The following is a 24905-nucleotide window of genomic DNA, read 5'->3' as shown; positions in this document are numbered from 1 at the left end:
TATACACATATAATGTGTATAATAATATATTATATACACATATTATATAAACAGTAATGAGGGGCTGACACCTACGTAAACTCGAACTTACATCTTCAGCAGTAATTTAACAAAGGAAATACTCTACCTGATGCTTGCAGCTGATAAATTAGGACAAAATGCAAATGTATGTGACACTGAGAGAAAATAATAGAAATAAAAATAAATAAATAAATAAATAAATAAATAAGTAAATAAGACATCAGCTATAAATGCGGACAGGACATGTGATAATCAAATTTAGAATAATTTAAACTAGTGCTCTGTGTGGGGATTAAATTGAAATACAATGGGAAGGGGAAATCCTGAAAGGAGTAATGGCAAATGTTACTTAGAGGTGATTGCAGGGAATAAAAAAGATGTGTGATAGTGATTTGGAATTCACAACGAAAGGTTTCTATGTTGCCTCTGACCTAGATTTATTATTCTTGGTGAACTGGATATACAGTTGCAAGTTTATTTAATTTTTATTTTTAAAAGACCATGATACATCACAGACTTCGAAGAAAAGTAACTACAATGAAGATACTGAAATGAATGACTTAGGACAGAAGACTAATTATGTAGCAGTAAAAATATGTAGTTAAATTGAAATATATCAATGCAATGTTAACTGTATATCCCCAGATATATGAAGGATATTAAAATACGCTTCCAAGCCAAGAAGACTTATTTACAGAAACTCCAAAACAGAGAATTAAAAATATTTGATAAAATAAAATAAAATAAAATAAAATAAAATAAAATAAAATAAAATAAAATAAAATAAAATAAAATAAAATAAAATAAAATAAAATAAAATATCTAGGCTAAGTACCAGATATAAGATACTAACTCCAACATCTGTTTAAATGCATTATACTTTTCAAAGTTGTGTGCATTAACATTGTCCCTAGACATAAATAAAGAAACTACAAATATTACTATGAATTATTCCTATGTTAGCATTGGGCTGAAGCACTTGGGAAGAGAGGGGTAAAAGACAAAGACTAGAATTTCTGGAGATTACTGCTTGAATATGCAAGCTTGAAGAGGGAGTGGTAAACGTGAGCAAAAAGAAGAATAACACATGGGCATTCCTGTTGGACCTTCTTCACTCAGCAAATATACATTGTAATATACAATGAATTGCATTATAAATGACACCCTTAATATATATTATGTATATTCTACACATATACTTGTACATGTATATATGTACATATGTAGATGTACTCATTGAATTTATTTATTTATTTATTTTGAATTCAAAACATTATGATTTGATAGTAAGAGATTCCTAGATCTTAATAAAAGGGAGGGTTTTGTTTGTTTGTTTGTTTTGTTTTGTTGTTTGTTTGTTTGTTTTGTTTTGTTGTTTGTTTGTTTGTTTGTTTCTTCCAGAACAGGAAAGAGTTAAGACATGGTGGTAGTCAAAGCATACTAATTTAACTCCTATACTAATCTGGTATTTTTAATGATAGGTATGGTCCATGATTGGACCAATGGTCATGAATGACACAAACGTAACTGTAGGTAGGAAGGTTTACTAGTTCATGGAATAGCGAGCTGGAGTAACCACCACCGTTGCCCCAGGGTAAGCCTCTCTGTTCATTGCGTTTTCTGAGTATTAAACCACCATTTATTTCAGAATAGAAAAACAGCTCAAGAATTGTATATTTCAGTGCTTGTAGCAAGGCTGAAATAGAACTTATCTAGTGCATAGCATTTTTTGTGACTCTGCTATAAGGTGATTTCTGTGCTAAATATATCCAGAAAACATTTTATACCTGCAAAACAGACCAAACCTTTCCAGGAATCACTGTTTTCTCATCTGAAAAGCAGGCTTACTTCACCCTGGAGGAATTCTTCAGGGGTCACAGGATATACAGAAATCCAGAATTTTCCTTTTGCAAGAGTTTCTTCTCTGTTATTATGGCAGAGACAGTCTTTCAGTCAGCCTCCAGCACTTTTTCTTGTTTGTCTTCTCAATTTCTCTTTGCAGGATTGATTCCTTCAAGACTAGAGAAGAATATACTCTGGGGAAAGCCTGAGATGATTTCCTGTGTCACCCCTAGATTGTCTTGGGGCTAAATACAGCAGGCATGTCACACCAAAGCAAAGAATTAATTCACTGAGACTGAGATCGTGGTAAAACGGATTAGACAGTTAAAGAAATAAAACAGAACATCCCCAGTTATACAAGAAAGGAGTTTAATTCACTTCTTACAACACCAAGTAATTACTTTTTAGATGATTGGAAAAAGAATAAGTTCTTTGGATTTCTTCATAAGGCTTGTCTTAGATTTACAGGTGTGTTTCTTGGCAAATATATTCTTAAATGTTGTAAAATTTGATGCTAAAGAAAACTACAGATCCTGACATATGTTGAGTTGTATTGAGCTCTAGAAGGCTTGTCTTTGCCTATGGAAAGTACAAAAACTGTAATGAATTCTTTATTAGTTTAGAGCCACATTTAACTCATTTTAAAACCTGGTCAAGGTGATTCTAATAAGAGGATTCTAAATTAGTTATTTTCTTGTGAGATCCAGTATAAAACTTCCTACACTTCTGTGAACAGATGTGAGACTGTATTTGAAGGAAGGAGAAATCTTTATTAGAAAATATATTAGTATTAAGGTCATGTATTGGTTACCAAAAATTTGGTGTTAAAAAGTAGACATATTTTTCTCCCAAGGGAATATGAAATACTATTTATAAGGACACAATGGCCTCTGAAATGAAAGGTGTATAAAAGATGGAAGACCGAGTCCTGGAAATAATCTACTTTGATATTGTAAGCACACAGAGAGCTGCTTCCTTAGAAGTATTTAACTCTCCTGTTACTTTTTGCAGTACATCATTCAAAGGACCTGCATATTTTTCAGCTTTTCTCATACACAAGAAATAAACAAACAATACAGCCTTTCTTTCAAGAAAATATGGAGCCTTTTGCACAGTAGTTTACTGGAAAGATAAAAATATGAACTTTTTGCCTGGAGGAATATGTTATGTGGAGGAAAGTGTGGGGTTTGCAAAATGACAAGGAAATTTATTTTTCCTTTTTTTTTTTTTATTTATTGTTATTATTTTCAGCCTATTGTGTTCTATACAGATGAAGCATAAAGAAATTTCTTAAGAGAAAATAGAGCTTTCTGAAGTCTTTGCTATAGACAAATTCCAGATCTCATCTTTTTAGCAGATGTCATTGCAAAATCTTTCCAAAGAGAGCTATGTTTCATATTGAGTGCCTCATTTATGAACATAGATAATTAGGCCAGCAGAGAAACATTGAAACAATCTTTTGTATTTATTCTCTGGTTGCAAGAGACTTGTTACCTTACATTGTTTGCTTTTTGTTTGTTCTTTCATATCAAAAGGCAAGAGCAACAACAACATCAAAAAAGTCAATGAATGTTAATATGGAATATAGGTGCATGAAAAGAAATAAACAAAAATCCAACATTATCCTTGAGGAAAAGGAACACATGTATTCTTTCTAGGTTTATCATTCAATAATAGGTTCTTTTTTTTTTTTTTTTTCCTGTGTAACTTGACGATTTTTAGTAGCTAGAATTTCACTTATTTACCATTGATGTAGTATCAGATATATGCTACCTCAGACTCTTGAGGTAAAAATAAAATTACATTTTTACTATGATTTGTCTACAGTAAAATTCTGTCCTTCACTTTGGATTCAGATTCCATCAGATCCACAAATCCAATAGAAAAACAAATTTTAATACCTTGATATGCTCAGAACTTTATATCAAATACTATATAGAATGCAATTTCATGATAAAACATCAATATATTAATTTTTAATAGCAATTTTAACCTATAGAATGTGAATCTCCTAAAAAAAAAGGTCTGATTTCAGTTTGTGCTAGTATCCATGATACTTAGTCTAAGAGAACTAGGTTTTAAAACAGAACTGAAATGTGACATTAGCTTTTATAGTTTTTTTATACAAGAGAGTATCAATGTATTTTTCAACTTTTTATTGAAGGAACATATGTTAGAAACACAGTAAGTAAAAAAAAAATATTCGTCAGGAGAGTGCAAAAGCTGTAAGGTTACATAATATTAACTCTAGTGGATTTGTATTTGTATTTAGTATTTGTGGATAGAGTTCGTATTGCTAAACAAGCATCTTATGCCATAATTTGGTTGATTCACAAACTATTTAAGATAAAGTTCACTGCAATTTATAAATTACTTTATTATTATTATTATTCTGAAAGGTTTGGCAACTTCCAGGAGTATTATATATTCATTTTCATGACAACAACAACAACAATTTAACTTTTTAGAGATAATACTTATTAACACAAGTTGGAGAATAGTTTTTAATGAACAAGTTAATTGATAAGTTTAACACATCCCTCTCAAAGAAAATTTGTGACTCAATCATTATTTTATTAAACTTTCTGGTGTAAATATTGTATTAGCATCTTTTTACCTTTTAATTAATCCATTCACCATTGGTAATTGCTTGCATAACTTATATCTTTTCTTGTGTTCCTTGTTTGAAAGAATTTGAAAACTGATCAAAAATAAAATGGAAGTTCAATCAAATCTTTTAAAACTCAAACTAAGAATGTGTGAATTTCAGTATCTGCACAGAAGTGTATTTTCATTTCACAGTCTAAATCTTTTTTTCTGTCTTTGTGCAAATAGTTTGTGCAAATTATCGAAAATCTTGATATGTATGAGTTTTCATGGCTGCCATTCCATCTCTGTCTCTGACTTTCAAAGAAGCAATGGTAGAATAAAATCTTCAGCTTAACCTTGAATCTGTTAGAGGTAAATTAAAGTATGCCTTACTTTCTTCAAAGTCCTTTAAACTTAGAGTATCAATACATTGGTTTCTATATCTGTATCAAAAATTATTCGTAAAAACTTGGAAAACTTGGAAAACTTGGAAAATTTGGCCCTTTTAAAAGCAACATTGATATCTCTACTCTTGCATGTATGGAATTCCCCTAGTCATTGTATACATGATGACATTTGCCTATATTCAGTATGTTTCTAATTAAGAGGTTTGTAGAAAACTAGAGATCTGAATCTATTTTTGGACCAGGTGTTATTTTGCCAAGTTATTAAGTTTTCTTATTCTGTTTATAACACTGAAGGCATTTATCTCAAGAAGCTGTTTAATATAATGGCTAGATATTTTTCAGTAAAATATGTCCATAAAAAATTGCAGTTCATTGAAACAGGAATTTTGAGGGAAGATATTGGTTTATGTCACAACAACTGTATTTCTCTTCAGAACAGGACAAATAATAAGTAATAAATAGCCAGGAAATGCAAAAGGGATGTGGGAGGCCCATCTTCAAGAACTAGGTCTTCCTCTTTCAGAACAAGGACATGAACTTTAGGCCTGCCCACACCACAAGGCACTAGATTTCTGGTACATTCCTTTCAACTTCTGTTGTTAAAACTGTTTGGCGGTGGTGGTTGGTTGGTTGATTTGGTTTTGTTTGTTTATAAACAGAGATTAATTCTAAGGGAAAGAAAATAACCCTCCATACCAATAATTGGGAGACATGGTGAAAAATATGAGCAATTTAGAGAGGTGAACGTGGTCAGGAGTGCTATAATCAAGGGTACTGAATTATGTATTATATGTCTTTTAAGGGAAAATCTGAGGATGTTTGTCTGTCATATCCTCATTTAGGGTCGGTTCTCTGTCTATACATTGCTCAGTACAGATTAGGATTGCATTGTATTGACTTTTCCCATAAAGTAGTTTGAAACAACCAGTTGCCTGTCTGAAATTTCTTAGATATTTTGTATAAACCATAGGATAAGGGTAGAAAATAGTAGGCATATTATAACGTGTGTCTTCTAAAATCTTGTTTTTATTTGTTGGTTGATTTCTAAACAGCGCGTGATATGGGATAAGAAAAATTATCCCCTCCATCCTGATTACATTCATAGAAGTTGTGGGGAAGAGCTTTTCAAGGCATATCAGAACAAACCATCTGCACTTACTTTCTTTAAATGGTCCAGTTTACAGTTCTGAGTTACCACGTACTTCTGTATATTGTTAAGGTCTTGATGTACCACAGAGTAATGTACTTTTTACATGAAACTATCTTTAAATGCAATAAATACTAGAAGGAGCATGACAGCAGTTTACATTTTTACAAAAAAAAAAAAATAGTTTCTACCTCACATTTTTAGTTCTTCATATTGCAATACCTAAAGTGCTTTTACTGCCCAAGTAGGTTTAAACTGAATTGCCTAAAAATATCTCTGATTAATAAAAGGGCTCAAGAGGGCCTTGCAAGCTCATTGCATCTCCATGTCCTCCCCCAACCCCACCATCCCCAGTAAATAAATAATTCTAAGCTGTATCTATTCCTCATAGATACACATTTAACCTGTCTTAAGACATTGCCAGGAAGGGAGATTTGTTGGCCACCCATGACAAGCTGTTTTACTAGACCTGATAGCCCGTTGTAAAAGGAAATTTGATTAATTTGAGGAATTGACAAATTCCTTGTAAATCCTTGTTGCTTCTTCTTCTGCTTTACATTTTATTATTTACAGGTAGATTTTTTTTAAAGGCGAATTAAATTTAAGTAGATCAGACAATAAATTATCATCTCTTTTCCATCTTCTGAAAGAGTAATGTAAGATTGGTGATTCCAGCAAATTTGTCATCTGCAAGAGTTCCCAAAGTCTGTATCTAAGTTTCAAGGCCTGGGGTTGTTTGTGAACCATGTGGCCACAATTGGACTCACTTGCTAGAGTGAGATGAAGGGAGGTGTCATCACCCAGTCCTCTCTTATCTTTCCTGTTCTTTGGTTGGGAGAACTCTTGAAAACACAGGAAGACAGAGGTAGCCCAGACATTGTCTACCTTGACATTGTCTACATTTTCTAATGATCCAGTTTACTGGATCATTAGAAAAATGGGACTTAAGGGATGGGAATTCTAGACTTCCAGGGAGTCCAGAAGTAGCTTGAAAAGAAATAAATGGCTTTGAGATTGCCTCACTCAGTGATCTAAAGGAGTTTAATTTAAATTTCATCACATTCAATTACTGTGAAAACAAACAAACAAACAAAAAAAAAACAAAAAACAAACAACGGTATATTTAATCTTTTTTTTTTCTTGTATGAATTTTTCAACTTTTGTCTTTAGACTTAACATTATTATCTGTGTAATAGTAGTAGAGAATAGCTTTCAAATTGCACTTTATAAAAGACATTACATAAGCATCTAGTAGTTTTCTCTTATTGAGGAATGGATAAATCCTTCCCTAACCTGTTAATTTATAAAAGTTAAATTTAGAATAATTTCCTGTTGCTTTTTTCACCTTTACCATATTTCATATCACACTGTTGCCCAATCATCCCTGAATTCTCCCCATGATATATTTTTAATGAGATTTGAATAATTTTAACTTTTCTGCATTGAGGTTATTCTCTTCATTGATTTAACCAGCTTGTCTTTTTACAAACTTTTTCTAAATTAGTATAATTTAGAATTATGCTCTTAATACAATTTCTTTAAAGGCAGAAAAGCTTTCTTTAATTCATTTTTTTAACCTTAAGTGTGTAAGGATTACATGCTATATCTGCTTTCTTATTTGTGTAGTAAACCTGAAATAAAGCACATCTTAATAAGTAATAAAGCAAACATGCTCAATATATCTAACAAAGTTATTTAATATAATCTCGACTTTTTAAATAATTAAACAAGCACAGAAAACATACTTCATTTTTATGTTGAAACAAAACTTTGGGAGAGAGTTTAATTTTAAAATAAATTAAATTTATATAGCTAGGTAGGTTCTGTATGGAGTCATATATGTAAGGTCTACTTAATTTTAAATAAAAATTCTCTTAAGATTTTTCATTTTTCATAGCTTTGTCATTAATTGAAGGAAAAAAATCCTTCTCTTCCCATTTTAATACTTTGCTCTACTACACATGCTGGATATAATGCAAATCAGTTGAATACCAGGTAAATACAAAATTGTTTTTTGTTTTGGTTTTCCAGAATTAAGCTATTTAAAACATTTTACTACTGTAGACGATGAGGACAAGGCTGTTCATACATATATATATATATTCTTCGGTACATGTTATGCATCAGAAGTTCAAGTGTAAATTCACACACTGTATTTTTTCTTCATCCTTATTTGTACATAAGAGGAAAAAGACTCTGTCTTAGAGGTCAGAATATTCCACCAAGCTAGATAGTTGTTTTGATGGTACCACTCAGCCAGCTGCTGGCTTTCTTGCTCTTTCTACCTAATCAGCATACAGAGAGATGGCTAAGATTTGGCATTCCTAATTGGTGGAAAACACTTTGAAAAGTGTCCAATTTCCTGTTTCTTACAGTTAGTATGATGAAAGTAATGACGTTCAGGACAGCATATAAACTAAACTAAACTAAACTCATCTAAACTAAATACTATGCAACTCAATAATATAGTTTGAATTTAAGAAAGGAGCACTATTCTCATCTATTGTATAGTTCTGTTTTGATATAAGGGGTATCTATTAGTCATGGTATTCGTGTTGATAAGTAATAATTAATATATAATTGGACTTCCATATATAATATAAACTTCCATGAGTATACTGCAATTTATGTGTTGTAAAGTTAATTCCCATTTTCAGTAAAGCAAATTATACCATAATTTAGGAGCTGTTAGGATAGGATATGTACTGACCCTGTTTTAGAATCAGTTAGAGTTTTATTGTACCCTGTTTGCTCTCCTGTGAAAAACATTACAGGCATACTGTCAAAGAGCAGAAACAATGCCATATAACTGCAGGCACATCCACACAAATGGGTGCAAGGAGACCCAAGCTCCTCTGCTGATGCTCTGAGCTTTCTGGATATGAGCCAGCTCTAATCTGAAAACTATGTAACCACATTAGTGCAGTTCTGTGCCTTTTTGTAAAGCCCCTTAGCTGGAATGTTGCACTTTTTTAATGTGACTAAATGACTTCTGGCCCTAAATGGGCTCATGTCTGACTACATGGAGTGTGAATGGTGTTCTGTCTGCATCCATCCATACAGGCAAGACCTAAGGTAACCAACCACATATATCAAGTAGTGAATTGGGAAAACAGCAAATTGTTTCCAGAATCTATTAATCTGAATGCAATGAGCATAAAACAGTTAATTGATTCCTATGAACAAAAGTGAAGCTTGAAAGCAAAGTGTGATATTTTTCCATCCCCACTCACAATATACATTTTTTCTTATATTTGTCACAAAAGCTTTTTGTAGCAGATGGTGTAGATATTCAAAATATAATCAAACATGATTTTTTGCTCCATTGGTCTTTCTGAGCATGGTTATGATGATGCTTTGACTGTGCTTGTTTATTCAAGTAAGCTGTTTAGTTTTGATTTCTTTATGCATGCTGAGCTAGAGAAGTGGAAGAAGACAAAAAATAAATGTATTTTTAAATTATTCTGCTTGTGATACTGAATACAAAGCAATTTCTCTAAGTTATAGTCTTGATCAGCACTGTAACTCTTTCTTTTTCTTTTAGGGACAGTTAACAATGCTGACAATTGAATTACCTAGACCGACTGTTCGTGTTTGTAGGAAGAAAATTTGTGTGGCTAAAGCACACCTAGAGTTGAAGCTGGCTGTGTCTGTGAGAGAAAATAAAAAGGGTTTTTTTAGATATGTGAATGGAAAAAGGAGAACTAAAGAATACATAGGGCCGCTCCTTGATAGAGAAGGTCTTCTCACAGACGATGACATAGACAAAGCAGAGACGCTTAACGCTTTCTTTGCTTCTGTCTTCAATGCCGATGATGGGCTTCGGGACCCAGGGTGCCCTGAGCTGGATGACCGGGACGGTGGGGATGACAAACTCCCAACCGACCCTGAACGTGTGCAGGATTTGCTACTCCACCTGGATCCCTACAAGTCCATGGGTCCGGATGGGATTCATCCCCGGGTGCTGAAGGAGCTGGCGGACGTCATAGCGGAACCTCTCTCAATTATTTTTCAACGATCCTGGGAATCTGGAGAGGTCCCGGTAGACTGGAAGCTGGCAAATGTTGTGCCGATTTTCAAGAAGGGTCAGAAAGAAGACCCTAGCAATTACAGGCCTGTCAGTCTCACATCAGCGCCTGGTAAAATCATGGAGAAGATGGTTCTCGAACGTATTGAGGCGCACCTGGGGGACAAAGCAGTCATTGGTCCCAGCCAGCATGGGTTTGTGAAGGGTAGGTCCTGCCTAACTAACCTGATTTCCTTTTATGATAAGATCACCCGTATGGTGGACCAAGGGAAACCAGATGATGTGATTTTTTTGGACTTCAGCAAGGCTTTTGACACGGTTTCCCATAGGATCCTACTGGACAAAATGTCCACCATACAGCTAAATAAAAACATCATACGATGGGTGAGCAATTGGCTAATGGGCAGGGCCCAAAGGGTTATGGTGAATGGAGCTGCGTCAGGCTGGCGGGCGGTCACTAGTGGGGTCCCTCAAGGCTCCATTTTAGGGCCGGTACTTTTCAATATTTTTATAAACGATCTGGATGTAGGAATAGAAGGTATTTTGAGCAAGTTTGCTGATGACACCAAACTTGGAGGAGTTGTGGACTTGAATGAGGGTGGAAAGGCCTTGCAGAGGGATCTGGATAGGTTGGAGAGCTGGGCGATCGCCAACCGCATGAAGTTCAATAAGAGCAAGTGCCGGGTCCTGCACCTGGGACGGGGAAACCCTGGCTGCACATACAGACTGGGCGATGAGATGCTGGAGAGCAGCCTAGAAGAGAGGGATCTGGGGGTCGTGGTAGACAACAAGATGAATATGAGCCGGCAGTGTGCCCTGGCAGCCAGGAGGGCCAACCGTGTCCTGGGGTGCATCAAGCACGGCATCGCTAGTAGGTCGAGGGAGGTGATTGTCCCGCTCTACTCTGCGCTGGTGCGACCTCACCTCGAGTACTGTGTGCAGTTCTGGGCACCACAGTATAAAAAGGACATGAAACTGTTGGAGAGTGTCCAGAGGAGGGCTACGAAGATGGTGAAAGGCCTGGAGGGGAAGACGTACGAGGAACGGCTGAGGGCACTGGGCCTGTTCAGCCTGGAGAAGAGGAGGCTGAGGGGAGACCTCATCGCAGTCTACAACTTCCTCGTAAGGGGGTGTCGAGAGGCAGGAGACCTTTTCTCCCTTAACACCAGCGACAGGACCCGTGGGAACGGGGTTAAGCTGAGGCAGGGGAAGTTTAGGCTTGACATCAGGAGGGGGTTCTTCACAGAGAGAGTGGTTGCACACTGGAACAGGCTCCCCAGGGAAGTGGTCACTGCACCGAGCCTGACTGAATTTAAGAAGAGATTGGACTGTGCACTTAGTCACATGGTCTGAACTTTTGGGTAGACCTGTGCGGTGTCAAGAGTTGGACTTGATGATCCTTAAGGGTCCCTTCCAACTCAGGATATTCTATGATTCTATGATTCTATGAATTTCAGACTTAACTCCTTACAGAAATATCTAAAGCCATTTAAATTCTATAAGGTGCCTTCAGGTTTATTTTCCTCTTATCCCTTAAACTGTCTGAAGAGATGGTTAAATATGTTATATTTCTTATATTTGATCTGATTTCTTCATTATTTCTTTGCAGCCAGCATTTGAAATCATGGAGCTTAATACTCATTTGCTTTGCAATTTATGGAAGTTGTTTAATATGTAAATACTCACTGGCTGCCTGTTACTATTAGCTATCTAGAGGTTATTGCCTCTGCAGAAAAAGAAATGAGTTACTCTCATGTTCCTTATCAGTCAAGGTGACAAAGTGGTAGTCAGAATCATAGAATCATAGAATGTTTAAGGTTAGAAGTGGCCTTTGGCCAACCCCTTTGCTCAAGCAGGGACACCTACAGCAGGCTGCCCAGGACCAAGTCCAGATGGCTTTTGAAGATCTCCAAGGAGGGAGATTCCACAACATGTCTGGGCAGTCCATGTCAGTGCACTGTCACCCATGCAGTACTGAAGTGCTTCTTCATGTTTAGACAAAATCTTTTGTGTTTCGGTTTTTGCCCATTGCCTCTTGTCCTGGCACTGGGCACTATAGCCTGTCTTCTTCCTCTTTTCACTCTCACTTCAAGTATTTATAGACATTGATGAGATCTCCCCTGAGCCTTACCTTTTCCAGGCTGAACAGTCACAGCTCTTTCAGCCTCTCCTTATAGAACAGGAGCTCTAGTCCCTTGATCATCTCAGAGGCCATCTGTTGGACTTTTTCCAGTATGCCCATGTTTTTCTTGTACTGGGGGCCCCAGGGGATACAGTACTGTCCTGCTAGTGGGCAGTGGTGAAAAGCTGGGAGCTGGAACAACTTCAGTGTTAGGTATATCCAGAAGAAAATACCAAGCCTTTCATTTCAACTATTTAAATAAAATCTTTGACTGAGGAGGTGGGAAGCCATTGCAGAGAAATGCTGGTATGTCTTACCAGCATAGAATTATCCAATACAGCCCAGGTTTATGAGAACTGAATAGTTTAAAAACAAAGCCCAAATTATGTGTTGGTTTGGAGAGACTGGTATGCAGCAACAAACACAACCTTACATTTTTACTGAAGAATATTCAACATAAAAATTTTGAAATAAATGGAAGCCACTACAACATTAAATCATTTCCATATTACAGAAGATTGTGCCCTGTAACCATGCTTCTTTGTAACTTCTAGCTAAATTTATGTCCCAGCTCCCAAGGACTCAGCTCTCCATGTTGTTTGGATCCAAGGGCTGGCTCTGGTATGTTCTCATTCTATAACTTTGTCTCAGACAGCTTGGGGAAATTTGTGAAGTGGTGAGAGAGGTCTGGGAAAATCTCCAGAAAGGTAATGTGAAATTATAGTTGCAGGTAGGATATTTTTGACAGAGATTTTGAGAAGTTCAAGGATTCAGAAGCAAAAACACCAGTATGGTGTTGCAACTAAATATATGCATATATATATATCAGGAAATTAGAGATCACTGTGATGGAAACATTCAAAAGACTGACAAATCACAACAGCTTTCAATGTAAAACCAGGCATTACTGGTCTGGCTTATTATTAGCATCACACTTCTTGCTAATGGTCAGTTCTTACACACTATTAAATCATCTCATCACTGCATATAAAATGCTGTTACTCTTTAACACTTATATGTTGATTTAGCTGTGAATATACAACACCATGAAGCTGAAGTTGTTTAACTAGGGTTGATTTCTGCGGTCCTTGGTGGCTGTCAGTAACAGATACCCAGGAGATTAGTCTTGAGAGCTGATTGATGAGGGGAGTCAGAACTGAAGTGAGCTTGTCTTCTATTTCTTCACTGAGTTTAGTCACTTAAGCCTGATTTTTATAAGCTGTTGCCCACCTCCAGAAATGGTGGTCTCCTCTGCTCCTGATATTGCTTACCTTGAGGTTTCCTTTTGTCTTGCCAGTTACCTATCTTGTGTGTCTGGGAACACATCCTCACTACTTGAAACCCTTGTGTTTATTTTGTCCTCTCTATGGGAAGGTTTGTTACTTGCATGCCTCCTACCTGCAACTACCCCAGTCTTTTTTTTCCCTTCTGGTAATCATATCACTCGCATACTTACATAAATTCATGTCTGGAAATACCGTCAGAAAATACCTACGTAATTCTGTTAGTTGCACTATTTTAGTATACTTATGTTCAGATACCCAAGTCAATATCCAGACTAGTAGATTTGTAATTCATTGGTGTCACAGGCTACTGTTGACAAGAGTGAAAGGGTATAAAATGCCAAAGTAAAAATATAGTCAGCTGAGTCATCAGTCTGATCACTACTATATATCATTGGTGTGGACCAGTTAGGGTGGATGATGAAAAGTAGCGATATTGAGGATTTGTTTCAGAGATCAGTAGAGGCCAACCTTTTTCCTCCAACAGATGCCTGCCTTGCCAGCAAAGGCACTTGTTTTATTGGGCATTATGGGCATATTAATGTTTAGGCTTATAGCTTATTAACTCTCAGCTACCTTTTGTGTCTGTTAGACTATAAATTATTACTTTATACTTTCAAGCTGTATGTGTCATGCTTGCCAATTTCTTTGCACATGGTTAAAGATGTCTGTCCAAACTGATCCAAACAGCACAGGGATCATAACACATCTCAGGGGAAAGAAAAAAGAAAAATAAAATAAAATAAAATAAATAAAAAATTTAGCCAGTAAGTAATATGTAATGCTGTTTTGGTTGCTACAATGTATACAATATGAAACATTTTTTTCCCCTTAAGGCTTACTTGTGATTTTTAGATAACGTAACCACCTCTCAAAGTTTCTGATATTTTCTCTTTTCTTCATGAAAAAGAAAATCTAATTCTAACAAATATATATTTTTTCAACAAAGTGGTATTTGTAGACTATTCCATTGATTTTTTTTAAAAAGGAGCAGAAAAACATTATTCTTTCAATAACTGAAATATTTCCAATCTACTTGGTGATAATGGTAACACAGACTTGTTATTTAGTAATGTGTAAATAATATTGGAGGTTTTATGGCAAGTGAATTTAGAATTTATTAAGATAAGAAAAATTCAGAAATAAAAATCTCAGATTTTTGAAGGTTCTTCTCTAGTCGATTCTCTATGATAATTGAAAAACAACGTCTATAACCTAGAGAAAGTATGTTAATGTATAAAGAACTCTTTTAGAACTTGAACAGAAAAACAATGGAAGGAATATCACTCATTAACTTTGTTTATTCCAGTCTTTTTTATCTGTGTACTGGTTAATAACCAGCCTATCCCACCTCCTAATACCCAATTCCACATTTATGTATAAAAAATTACAATTTTAGCCAATTTTTCATATTACTTGAATCATTAAAAGTCCTATCAGAAAAAGTACTCAGCCTTGTGTGTATAAGGAAACTTCTTAATGTGAAGAGCTTCTTTCTACAGAAAAGCTACTATTCAATAGTTGGGTGAATAGACCTCTGACTTAGTGGGACTTTTGACCTTATGTTGCTCTCACTTCTGTCACCATTCTGTCCCCTGATTCTGTCACAGCATACACCACTCCCAAATTTAATTTATGTGAAACTATTAGTACTTTAGATGAAGGGCTGCTTAAAAGCTCTTTCATGTTTTCCAGGGATAAATGTTTAAATCTGCAGCTGTACACTCTTTCTATCTTGCAGGATGATCCAAACAACTGAGTGGTTGCTTAAAGATCTGAGTGACAACTGGGGAGAGCTTAATAGATGTTGACGTTACTGCTTCCAGCTCTTTTCACCACCTGCACTGCACAGATACTGGACTGCCTGTCAGCCAGCTGATGAACTGTCACAGTCTCCATTGCTGTATTTTATGCTGAACCACTGCTGTAAACCACTGAGGTTCAGGATGTGGCTGCTGAAGAGCTTGGAGACACCGACAGGGTGGAAAAACTCAGGCTGAAACCTGCAAGTCACTGCAAGTTAAGCTTTTCCTAATTGTCACTTGGTCCTGCTCAAGAGAGAAAACTCCTATTCTGGACTAGAGAAAGATATTTTGGAGGATGAATAGGTATTTCTGCCTTGTCTTCCTCACCAGACAAAAAGGGTAATTTTCATAGCAGCTATTTTGCCTCTTAAGAAGCTATTAACTCATGCAAAACAGAAATCAGAAATTATACTAATGACAGACTTTAGAAACCTCATTGATAAATCAATAAATACTATGAAAGGAACAAAACATACAATGATTTTAGTGTGCTGTGAACTACTTTATCTACTACACCTAATAATTTTTATAAATCACAGGGCACTGAGAATAAAATGTCTGCAGTGGGGAGGTTTCAAAGCAATTTAATTTTTTCTAAAAGCACATATAGCAATAGCAAAATTGCACTGTCAGTAAATTTTACTTGAAAATCCTTTCAGGAGATAAAAGAATTGTAGATAAACTAGACAAAACTAGTAAAAGATTTGGGGAGGGGTAAGAATGTTAGTGATGTGACCTAATTTGCTGGGATAAAATCATACAAAGAAAATGTTAAAGAACAAAACATATTGTTTTGAGTAGTCAGTCTGTTCTAAAATGAACTTAGGTGCTTTGGTGTTGTCAGTAATTACCATCCATCTAAGAAAACAGGCCAGTCTCACATAGGCTAAACTTTAAATGAAGTGTGATGCTTCAGCTTAAAATTGAACACCTTGTATATTATTATTATTAATTATTAGTATTATTATTATTAAGATAGGGCAGCAGTATATCAGATACTGGACTGGGGTAATTGTTAATATTTTAATAGTAGCCTCCTCACAGAATAAAATGTGGTTATGTGAAGTATTTTAACCTTTTTTTTTGTACTGTTGTTCTCTTTCCTTTGTCTGCTTTAAACTACCCATAGGCTGTTCCAAGATGATTTTTAATCCTCTATTTTTCTCTTGTGGAAGAGCATTGCAGCAGTTAATAATACCATGGCCTTAATTAGAAAGCTGTATTTAATTGGAGGACTTTTTGTCCTTATTAACAGCAGTGACAGAGTAGCAGAAGGTGGTATTTTAATATTAGTATTTCTGAAAAGGTAACTGCCGAGTTGTGGAGAATCATCTGAATTTTGTAGAAGTGCAAATAGATGTATGAAAAAGATTTGAACCCATGCCAAAAAGTGAGTCACTTTTGTTATATTCCTGGCAGTATGTCTTAGTGTGTAGCTGCTGGCTTTGAAAGAGCAAAGAGGAACAGGCCATAGTGATTTGTATACTTTTAGATTTTATCACAACAGAAGCTTCTATCAAAAAGGTAAATAGTCAGAAAGAGCACAAGAGAAAAAAAAAAAAAAAAAAGATGGTAGATTAGCACCATGTCTGTCTCTCCATTAAGTGAGGTTACCGTTTCTTTTGAAGAGATTCTGCTTGTGCTCAGATTTAGTTTCTTTTCACTGAGGGAAATTCAGGTGAAAGGCTTTCATAACTAAGACCCCCAAATCCTAAGGGCAGCAAAATGTTCCCATTGCCTTTAATGACAGTTGCACATCCTCTGATCTCGCAGAAATATTGGCTAATTCCTAATTTGCTTGTTTTCATTCTGAATTCTGCTTTCTGAGTAGGTAGACAGTGTTTTATTTGGGAATGAGACTGAGCATACTCTTAGAAAACTGAGAAAATCAATTTGCATTAGGGTGATCTACAAGGTAATTGCTATGCCTAGAGCAGATCAGATCAGGATAGTAAAGTTAATCTTAAAACACATTGTTCACCTGTACTTTTTTTTTTTTTTTTTTTTTCCCAAATAAAAGCTTTATTGTTATTTTGAAATTACTAAGTTGTGCAACTTCCAAACCCACTTACCTGTTATACTTTGCATGGGTTACCTTTTAGAACAGATGCACTTTTAGGGCTTCTACTGAAAAGCTGAAAGGAAAGGTATCTCTCTCGATACAAGAACAAAAAACAGATGGTTCTATTAAAGTATCTGATGACTCCATTTAAATATTATTACCATCCTGTTAACTGATGTTAACTGTGTGGATGTGACTGCAAGCTATGGTGTCTGGACAGTAGAATAAAATCAGAGAAACAAGCCCATTTTCTCCTTGAACTGCTACTGGAATTTATTTTCTTGTGTTCACATGCTATGTAAGCACTGTAGGATCGCAAGTGTAACTCCCCTGATGTGAGGTAAGAGGCAAAGTAGGTAAAAAAATAATAAAAAAAATAGATAAACAATATAAAAAAAAATAGGTAAACAGTAGAAAACAGAGTAAAGAAAAAGTGAGCAGTGAACAGAGTAAAGAAGAAAAAGTGAGCAGTGCTTATAATGAGATCAGCAGCTATGTATCAGAGATCACAAAAAGAAAATGAATAAAAGGAGCAATAACGTTGTAGATAACCTTTTGCCACCAGGTTTCTTCAGGAGACTCTCGGAATCTATCTGTCAGCTTTGGGTTCCTGAATGGGCATGGGAAACTTGAAGAGGATGTAAAAATAGACATATTATAAAAACATATTATCAAAACCGATGCTTTCTCTTGTTCCTCCGTAAACCTACCTATAAATCTCAACTGTCAGCCATTGTTGAACCACTGAATGAAGAATATAGTTGAAACTAATGTATTATAGAACGAGTCAGCATAGGAATAAGAAGGATGAATTATATGCTCTCTCCAGGCTGGAAAGAAAGCACACATAGCAATTATTGTCATTTACCAAGTAATATTTCCTGTATGTCTGGCATGAAAATATCTGTTTATCCAAATAGGCATTGGTTATACTATTTGATCTGCTGGAACTCTGCTGCTTTGAATATCTTTTGACTTCATACATGGCCTCAGTAAGTAACTGTGAGATACAAACACTGAGTGTAGAAACATTTATTCTTCTGCTAGAGCTCATAGAAAATAGGCTGGGGGTGATTTTATGAAAAAAGTTTGGTGAAAGGTCAGTGGCAAATCTTGGAAGTAATTGAAGTTGATAGTGGAAAGACATCATGCAAATGAGTGATGCTCATGAGAATGATGATGAGTTTGTGCAACAGAGTTTTGTGAACTTACCAAAGAGAAAAAGGAGAATCAATGATTTTTGTAAGGGAAGAAGCAATAATTGCTCAGAATGACATCTTTAAGAGTGTGCTTTCTAGTTCAGTATATGGACATATTCACTGCAATGTGAGCTTTGATAATGAGGAATGTTATTCTATGTCTTCCAACTTGTGGAAAGTTTTAGATTGTGCTTGGAGAATTAAATTCTGTTAATCAGGGCATTACATCATATGATACATATTTATTGACCGTTCTAATAATGCCATTATGTCAGAGATGCAGTGCCTTTCCAGGCACAGGTGATACAATAGCCCAGGTCAGTCAAGAAGAGAGAATACTGAGAAACTTCAGAAGGAAACAAAGCTAGTCAAATAAATACTTGGTAGTGAACTAACTGTGCTGTTCTAGGCTAATGCATGTTGGAAGAAGTAACTTTCAATGTTACAAGGAACTTGCAAAGTTTCTTGCATTCTAAATTAACAGTGTCTGCTCAGAATTAGAATAAATAAATAAATAAATAAGTAAAGTTTTTGGTAAGTGTTACTTCTGTAAGAAACTTGAGTCCTTTTAAAGTTACATTTAAACTGAAGAACTGAGATATATGCTTGTATGTTTTAATACTTAGCTAACTGCTGGCTGAAGGGGACCAGGAAGATGTGAATATTTGGATCTTCTGCCATTTTCACTCCAAATTACAGACAGAAAATGTGTAAAGGGATACTTATCCTTATTCCCCAAAAATCTACCTTATTCCTAAATATATTATTTTAAGTAAATACCTAGCTGTTAGGTATTTTGTGACCCATTATTTGCCGATCATCTTACATTACTTTCAAAGTTGTGGTCATGTTTTTCCCCATCTTCTTTGATCACTTCACTTTCTGAGAACTGTTTAACTAAGCCAGAGCATGTCATTGTCCACTTCCAAAGGCAAGCGGACAGAAAAATGTTACCTGCCATGCTATCATCATTCTGCATTTGCCAGTTCTCCAGAGCCGAGCACCATTACATCTTAAACAGCTGAACATGCTAAATGCATCCAAGTTCTCTTCTTGTACATCTACAGGTTCCTCTTTTGTGCCCTTTGCAGGTGCTCACCCCTTTCTCTACTGTGATTTCACCTTCTTGATGTGACAGGCTGTGATGATGTGAGGCTGCAGAGAGAGTGTGCATTCTATTTTTCTGTGTTTGTTCCTCTCAAATGCCTTAAGTAGCTGGGGGTTAAGTAGAACATCAAACATTATAAGATGTTCCAATGCCATGGTAGTCTCCAGATAGCAGGGGAGTTGCAGGAGTACAAGGAAGAATGTTTGTAATTCACAATAGGAGGTTACATCTTTTCTTTTGATTGCCATCTTCAAAGAAAAAAAAAAAAAAAAAAAAGATAAGGGCTCTCCCTGGTTGACAGCTGCATCTCAGAGACAGGCAGCGACAGAAGCTGGCTCCTGAAAAAGGAAAGCCTACAGTCTGCATCCACTGAGTGCTGCAAAATTCACAACATGTTCCCTTTAGCTGTACTTTTGTCCTTATACTTAGTGTTTCAATAACAAATACACGTGAAATGGTAACACTATAATTTATTTAATGTCTTAAAATTGGATACATTTTTTACTGATTAGCTTCTAGACAAGTGTACGATTAAGTGGTACTTCAAATACATTTCACTTTCAAAATTGCATCTAATATTTAAATTTCACATTTGCACTATATACTGATTTTTTTTTTTTTTTTTCATTTAAAAGCTTCCATTGTCTTCAGCAATTTAGGAATTCACAAAGCCTTTTCTCCTGAGAGGCATATTGTAGTGTTGCATGTATTAACAAATCTTGCTTACAACAGGTTTCTGTTGTTGTTATTTATTTATTTATTTATTTATTTATTTTGGGGGGGGAGGTGGGGTTTTGTGTGTGGGTGTGTTGTTTTTTTTTTTAAAGGATAATTTTCTACATTTGCCAATCAGTGTAAGAGGACCTCCTCAACTAATAATTCAAATTATTATTTTGTTATGCAGTCATTAAGAATACGTGCTCTCCAGGGCTATTCTAATTTTGTATGTGACAGATTTTCATGTTTCTGTTTAAATTTCTTTTGATTGCATTTGTTTGTTCTTAGTATTTTCTGACTGTTTACTTGTCTAGTTTTTAATTATTGCCATCTATGTTTTTTCACTGAATGGCCTACATATGTTCTTGGTTCGTACTTTAATCTTCCTACTGTTTGATGAGTTGCAACATTACATAAAAGTTATATTATTAACATATGATAAAAGCTTATGTGATGAAAGAATATCAAAATTAATCCTCGATCCTTCTGATTAAAAATATTTTCAGTTATATGAATGATGAGATCTTATACACTTGCAAATTATATACTGAGGTAAAATAATATCCTGTCAAATCTTTTTTTCTATTATTCATATTAATCAAAGCTTTCTGACCTCTGAATTCTAATACTATATATCTCATGAAAAGTGGTTGAGTATGTTAAACAGTAATATAATTTTATACATCATTCATATTACTGGTTTCTGAGGATATGAGATACATCAGGAGAATATAAAAACTAAGTACAGTTTTGGAGAAGTTAATAGAAATATAACAACTTCCTCAATAAAGAATAGTAGACCTAATTTCTTGATAACTGGTTAAATTATCAAAAAAAAAAAAAAAAATGTCATCCATTAAATGAGTTTATAATAGCTCAGTGTCTTGCAACCATTGATCCTCTGCTAGGAGCTGCTGTTAGGTTTACTCTACCCTCATTCTTGTTCAAATTAGTGATGCTTCTGTTTTAGTTTTTACATTGGAGAGTTTCAGTGATGAGTGTATAATCCAAGCATAAAGATAAGACTGAGAGCAAAGCTTTAGTTTCAATTACTAATTTATAAACACTACATAGGTTATCTATGGACTTTTAAATAATTAAAAAAAAAAAAAAAAAGTCTTTATGTCATTGTTTTAATTTGAAGGAGACAAAATACTTTTTTTTCTTTTTACCTTGTAAATAGGTCAAGATAGATGAAAAAGATACTCACAATAAATGCATTTCTAATCAGCTCAGTGCCTATCAGTGGGATGGAGGCACTTCAGCTTTTGAAAGTTCTTCCCAGTGCAAATAATTTTTTATTTTTTAAGGTATCACAGAAATCATAATGAGCTAAATTTATAGTCCTCCTCCTGCTGCAATACTAGAAAACATTTTGCCTGGTAGCACTGTGACAGTGTTTGAAAGGAGAGGTATGTATCAGTGAACTCCAGCACAGCAGGCCAGTGTGACTAAAAGCACAAGGGCAGGGTACAGTTATTGTCCTGTGGTTCTTTATTATTCCCCATTTGTATGTCACTCTTGAGTAGGGAATTTGGCGGCAATCCACATATTCCCTTGAGTGCTGGCTAGGACTGCTGAAATTGTCACATTTGCAAAGACCTTGGAAAAAGATAGGAGATGACTTATTCCCTTCCCACTTTCAGTTACATAAGGACCAGCCAGTTTCCAAATACACAAAACTAGTAATGATTATTATTCTATTTGTTCTATTGTTCCATTTATAAGCTTGAACAGATATCATATAACATTTCAAAAGTGCTTATGGTTTAGTATTTAAATAATATTTAAATAATATTATTTAAAATAACTTTTAAATAATCTTGACTGTGACAGAACAAAAATGCTAGGCATTTTTCCTCAGATTCAGAATATTTTTTTCTTCAGCCAAGTGCCTGTTAAAAACCAGGAAGAATTGGGACTAGGTCTGAAGAAAGAGCACCAAAAGTGCTTCATTGATCTGCAACAGAGAATAGGAGAATACCCCTGCCAACACCACATGATTTATAAACCTTTTTAAGAGTTGGAACTTGATGTAGATTCTGCAGTTTACAAGGAAATAGAAAGAATGTATGAATGCACCAAATCTGAACAGATTAGAGAACTTCTTTGTCCAGAAAGGAGCTTCTAAACTGTCTCCCGTGCCCAAATCCATGTCTCTTCCAATACCTTTATGTCATTTCACTTGTAGGTCTTTTTGGAGTATTTAAAAATAAATAAATAAATAAATGCAGTAAACTATTGTCTTGATATAATCTATTAACTTTCAACAAACAGATATATCTGCTGAACGTAGAATAAAATTATTTTTTTCTTTGCGTGTCTCTGATTCATTCCACATTTGACTTTGTCTCCTTAGTGCAGTACAAAGCAAATCAGTCTCCTTTCATAGATCTTTTATTTTTAAATGATTTAGTTTCCAAGATAGTGAAGGTATGTAGTGAGTGTATGTGGTGGTTTTACTCAGCAGGGCAGCTAAGCTCCACCACAACCATTCTCCGACTCCCCTTCATCACAGGAAAAGGTGGTGAAAATATGATGAAAAAGGTTCAAGTGTTGAGATAAGGACAGGGAGATCACTCAACAACAATTGCCATGGGCAAACAGACTCAGCATAGAGAGATGACACCAAGCTAGGTGCGTGTGTCGATCTGCTCGAGGGTAGGAAGGCTCTGCAGGAGGATCTGGATAGGCTGCACCGATGGGCTGAGGTCAACTGTATGAAGGTGGTGAAAATATGATGAAAAAGGTTCAAGTGTTGAGATAAGGACAGGGAGATCACTCAACAACAATTGCCATGGGCAAACAGACTCAGCATAGAGCAGATGACACCAAGCTAGGTGCGTGTGTCGATCTGCTCGAGGGTAGGAAGGCTCTGCAGGAGGATCTGGATAGGCTGCACCGATGGGCTGAGGTCAACTGTATGAAGTTCAATAAGGCCAAGTGCCGGGTCCTGCACCTGGGGCGCAATAACCCCAAGCAGAACTACAGGCTGGGAGAGGAATGGTTGGAGAGCTGCCAGGCAGAGAAGGACCTGGGAGTGATGGTGGACAGTCGGCTGAGTATGAGCCAGCAGTGTGCTCTGGTGGCCAAGAAGGCCAACGGCATCCTGGCTTGTATCAGAAACACTGTGACCAGCAGGGCTAGGGAGGTGATCGTCCCCCTGTACTCGGCTCTGGTGAGGCCGCACCTCGAGTACTGTGTTCAGTTTTGGGCCCCTCGCTACAAGAAGGACATCGAGGTGCTTGAGCGGGTCCAAAGAAGGGCGACGAAGCTGGTGAGGGGCCTGGAGAGCAAGTCCTACGAGGAGCGGCTGAAGGAGCTGGGCTTGTTCAGCCTAGAGAAGAGGAGGCTCAGGGGTGACCTTATTGCTCTGTATAAGTACATTAAAGGAGGCTGTAGCGAGGTGGGGGTTGGTCTGTTCTCCCATGTGCCTGGTGACAGGACGAGGGGGAATGGGCTAAAGTTACGCCAGGGGAGTTTTAGGTTAGATGTTAGGAAGAATTTCTTTACTGAAAGGGTTGTGAGGCATTGGAACGGGCTGCCCAGGGAGGTGGTGGAGTCACCATCCCTGGAAGTCTTCAAAAGACGTTTAGATGTAGAGCTTAGGGATATGGTTTAGTGGGGACTGTTAGTTTTAGGTCAGAGGTTGGACTCGATGATCTTGGAGGTCTCTTCCAACCTAGAAAATTCTGTGATTCTGTGATTCTGTGATTAATAAAACTTATTACCTATTACCAACAAGCTAGAGCAGTGAGAAATAAACTAAAAAAAAAAAAAAAAAAAAGCTCCACCCTCTTCCATCTCCTCTCCCAGAGCAGCACAGGGGAACAGAACAGGGAATGGGGCCTGTGGTCAGTCCCTGACACTTTGGCTCCACCGCTCCTTCACGGTCACTCTCTGTCCCTGCTCCACATGGGGTCCCTCCCATGGGATGCCGTCTTTCCTGAACTGAGCCGGCGGGGGCTGCCCACAGGCAGCAGCTCCTCAAGCACTGCTCCCACATGGCTCTGTACCACGGGGTCCATCCCCCAGGAGCAAACTGCTCCAGCACGGGGCCCCCATGGGCAGCAGCTCCCCCCAGACCCCCTGCTCCTGCGTGGGCTCCTCTCCACGGGCTGCAGCTCCAGCCCAGGGCCTGCTCCTGTGGGGACTCTCCATGGGCTGCAGCCTCCTCCAGGCCACATCCACCTGCTCCACTGCGGGCTCCTCCATGGGCTGCAGCATGGAGATCCGCTCCATGTGGGACCCATGGGCTGCAGGGGGACAGCCTGTTTCACCAGGGGCCACTCCACAGGCCACAGGGGAGCTTCTGCTGCATGCCTGGAGCACCTTCTGCCCTCCTGCACTGACCTTGGTATCTGCAGGGCTGGTTCTCACTCCTCACTCTCCCGGTTGCTGTTGTTTAATATTTTTTTTTTTTCCTTCTTAAATCTGCTCTCCCAGAGGTGTAAGCAGCATCACTTATTGGGCATCACTCTGGGCAGCGATGGATCCCTTTAGAGACAGCTGAAACTGGCCCTTATCTGACATGGAGCAACTTCTGGATTCTTCTCACCAAGGCTACCCCTGCAGG

The 24905-nt window shown here is 36.8% G+C and overlaps 1 protein-coding gene across 5 annotated transcripts in view; it reads left to right on the top strand.

Annotated features, from left to right (window-relative positions):
• ADGRB3 (adhesion G protein-coupled receptor B3) overlaps nucleotides 1–24905 on the top strand; it is a 477382-nt gene that overhangs the window by 21204 nt on the left and 431273 nt on the right. The window lies entirely within an intron of this gene.

This window comes from Anas acuta, chromosome 3 (genome assembly GCF_963932015.1).
Source record: "Anas acuta chromosome 3, bAnaAcu1.1, whole genome shotgun sequence".
NCBI lineage: Eukaryota > Metazoa > Chordata > Aves > Anseriformes > Anatidae > Anas > Anas acuta.
The sequence above is the reverse complement of the archived record's forward strand: the minus strand, read 5'-3'. Positions and strand labels throughout refer to the sequence as shown.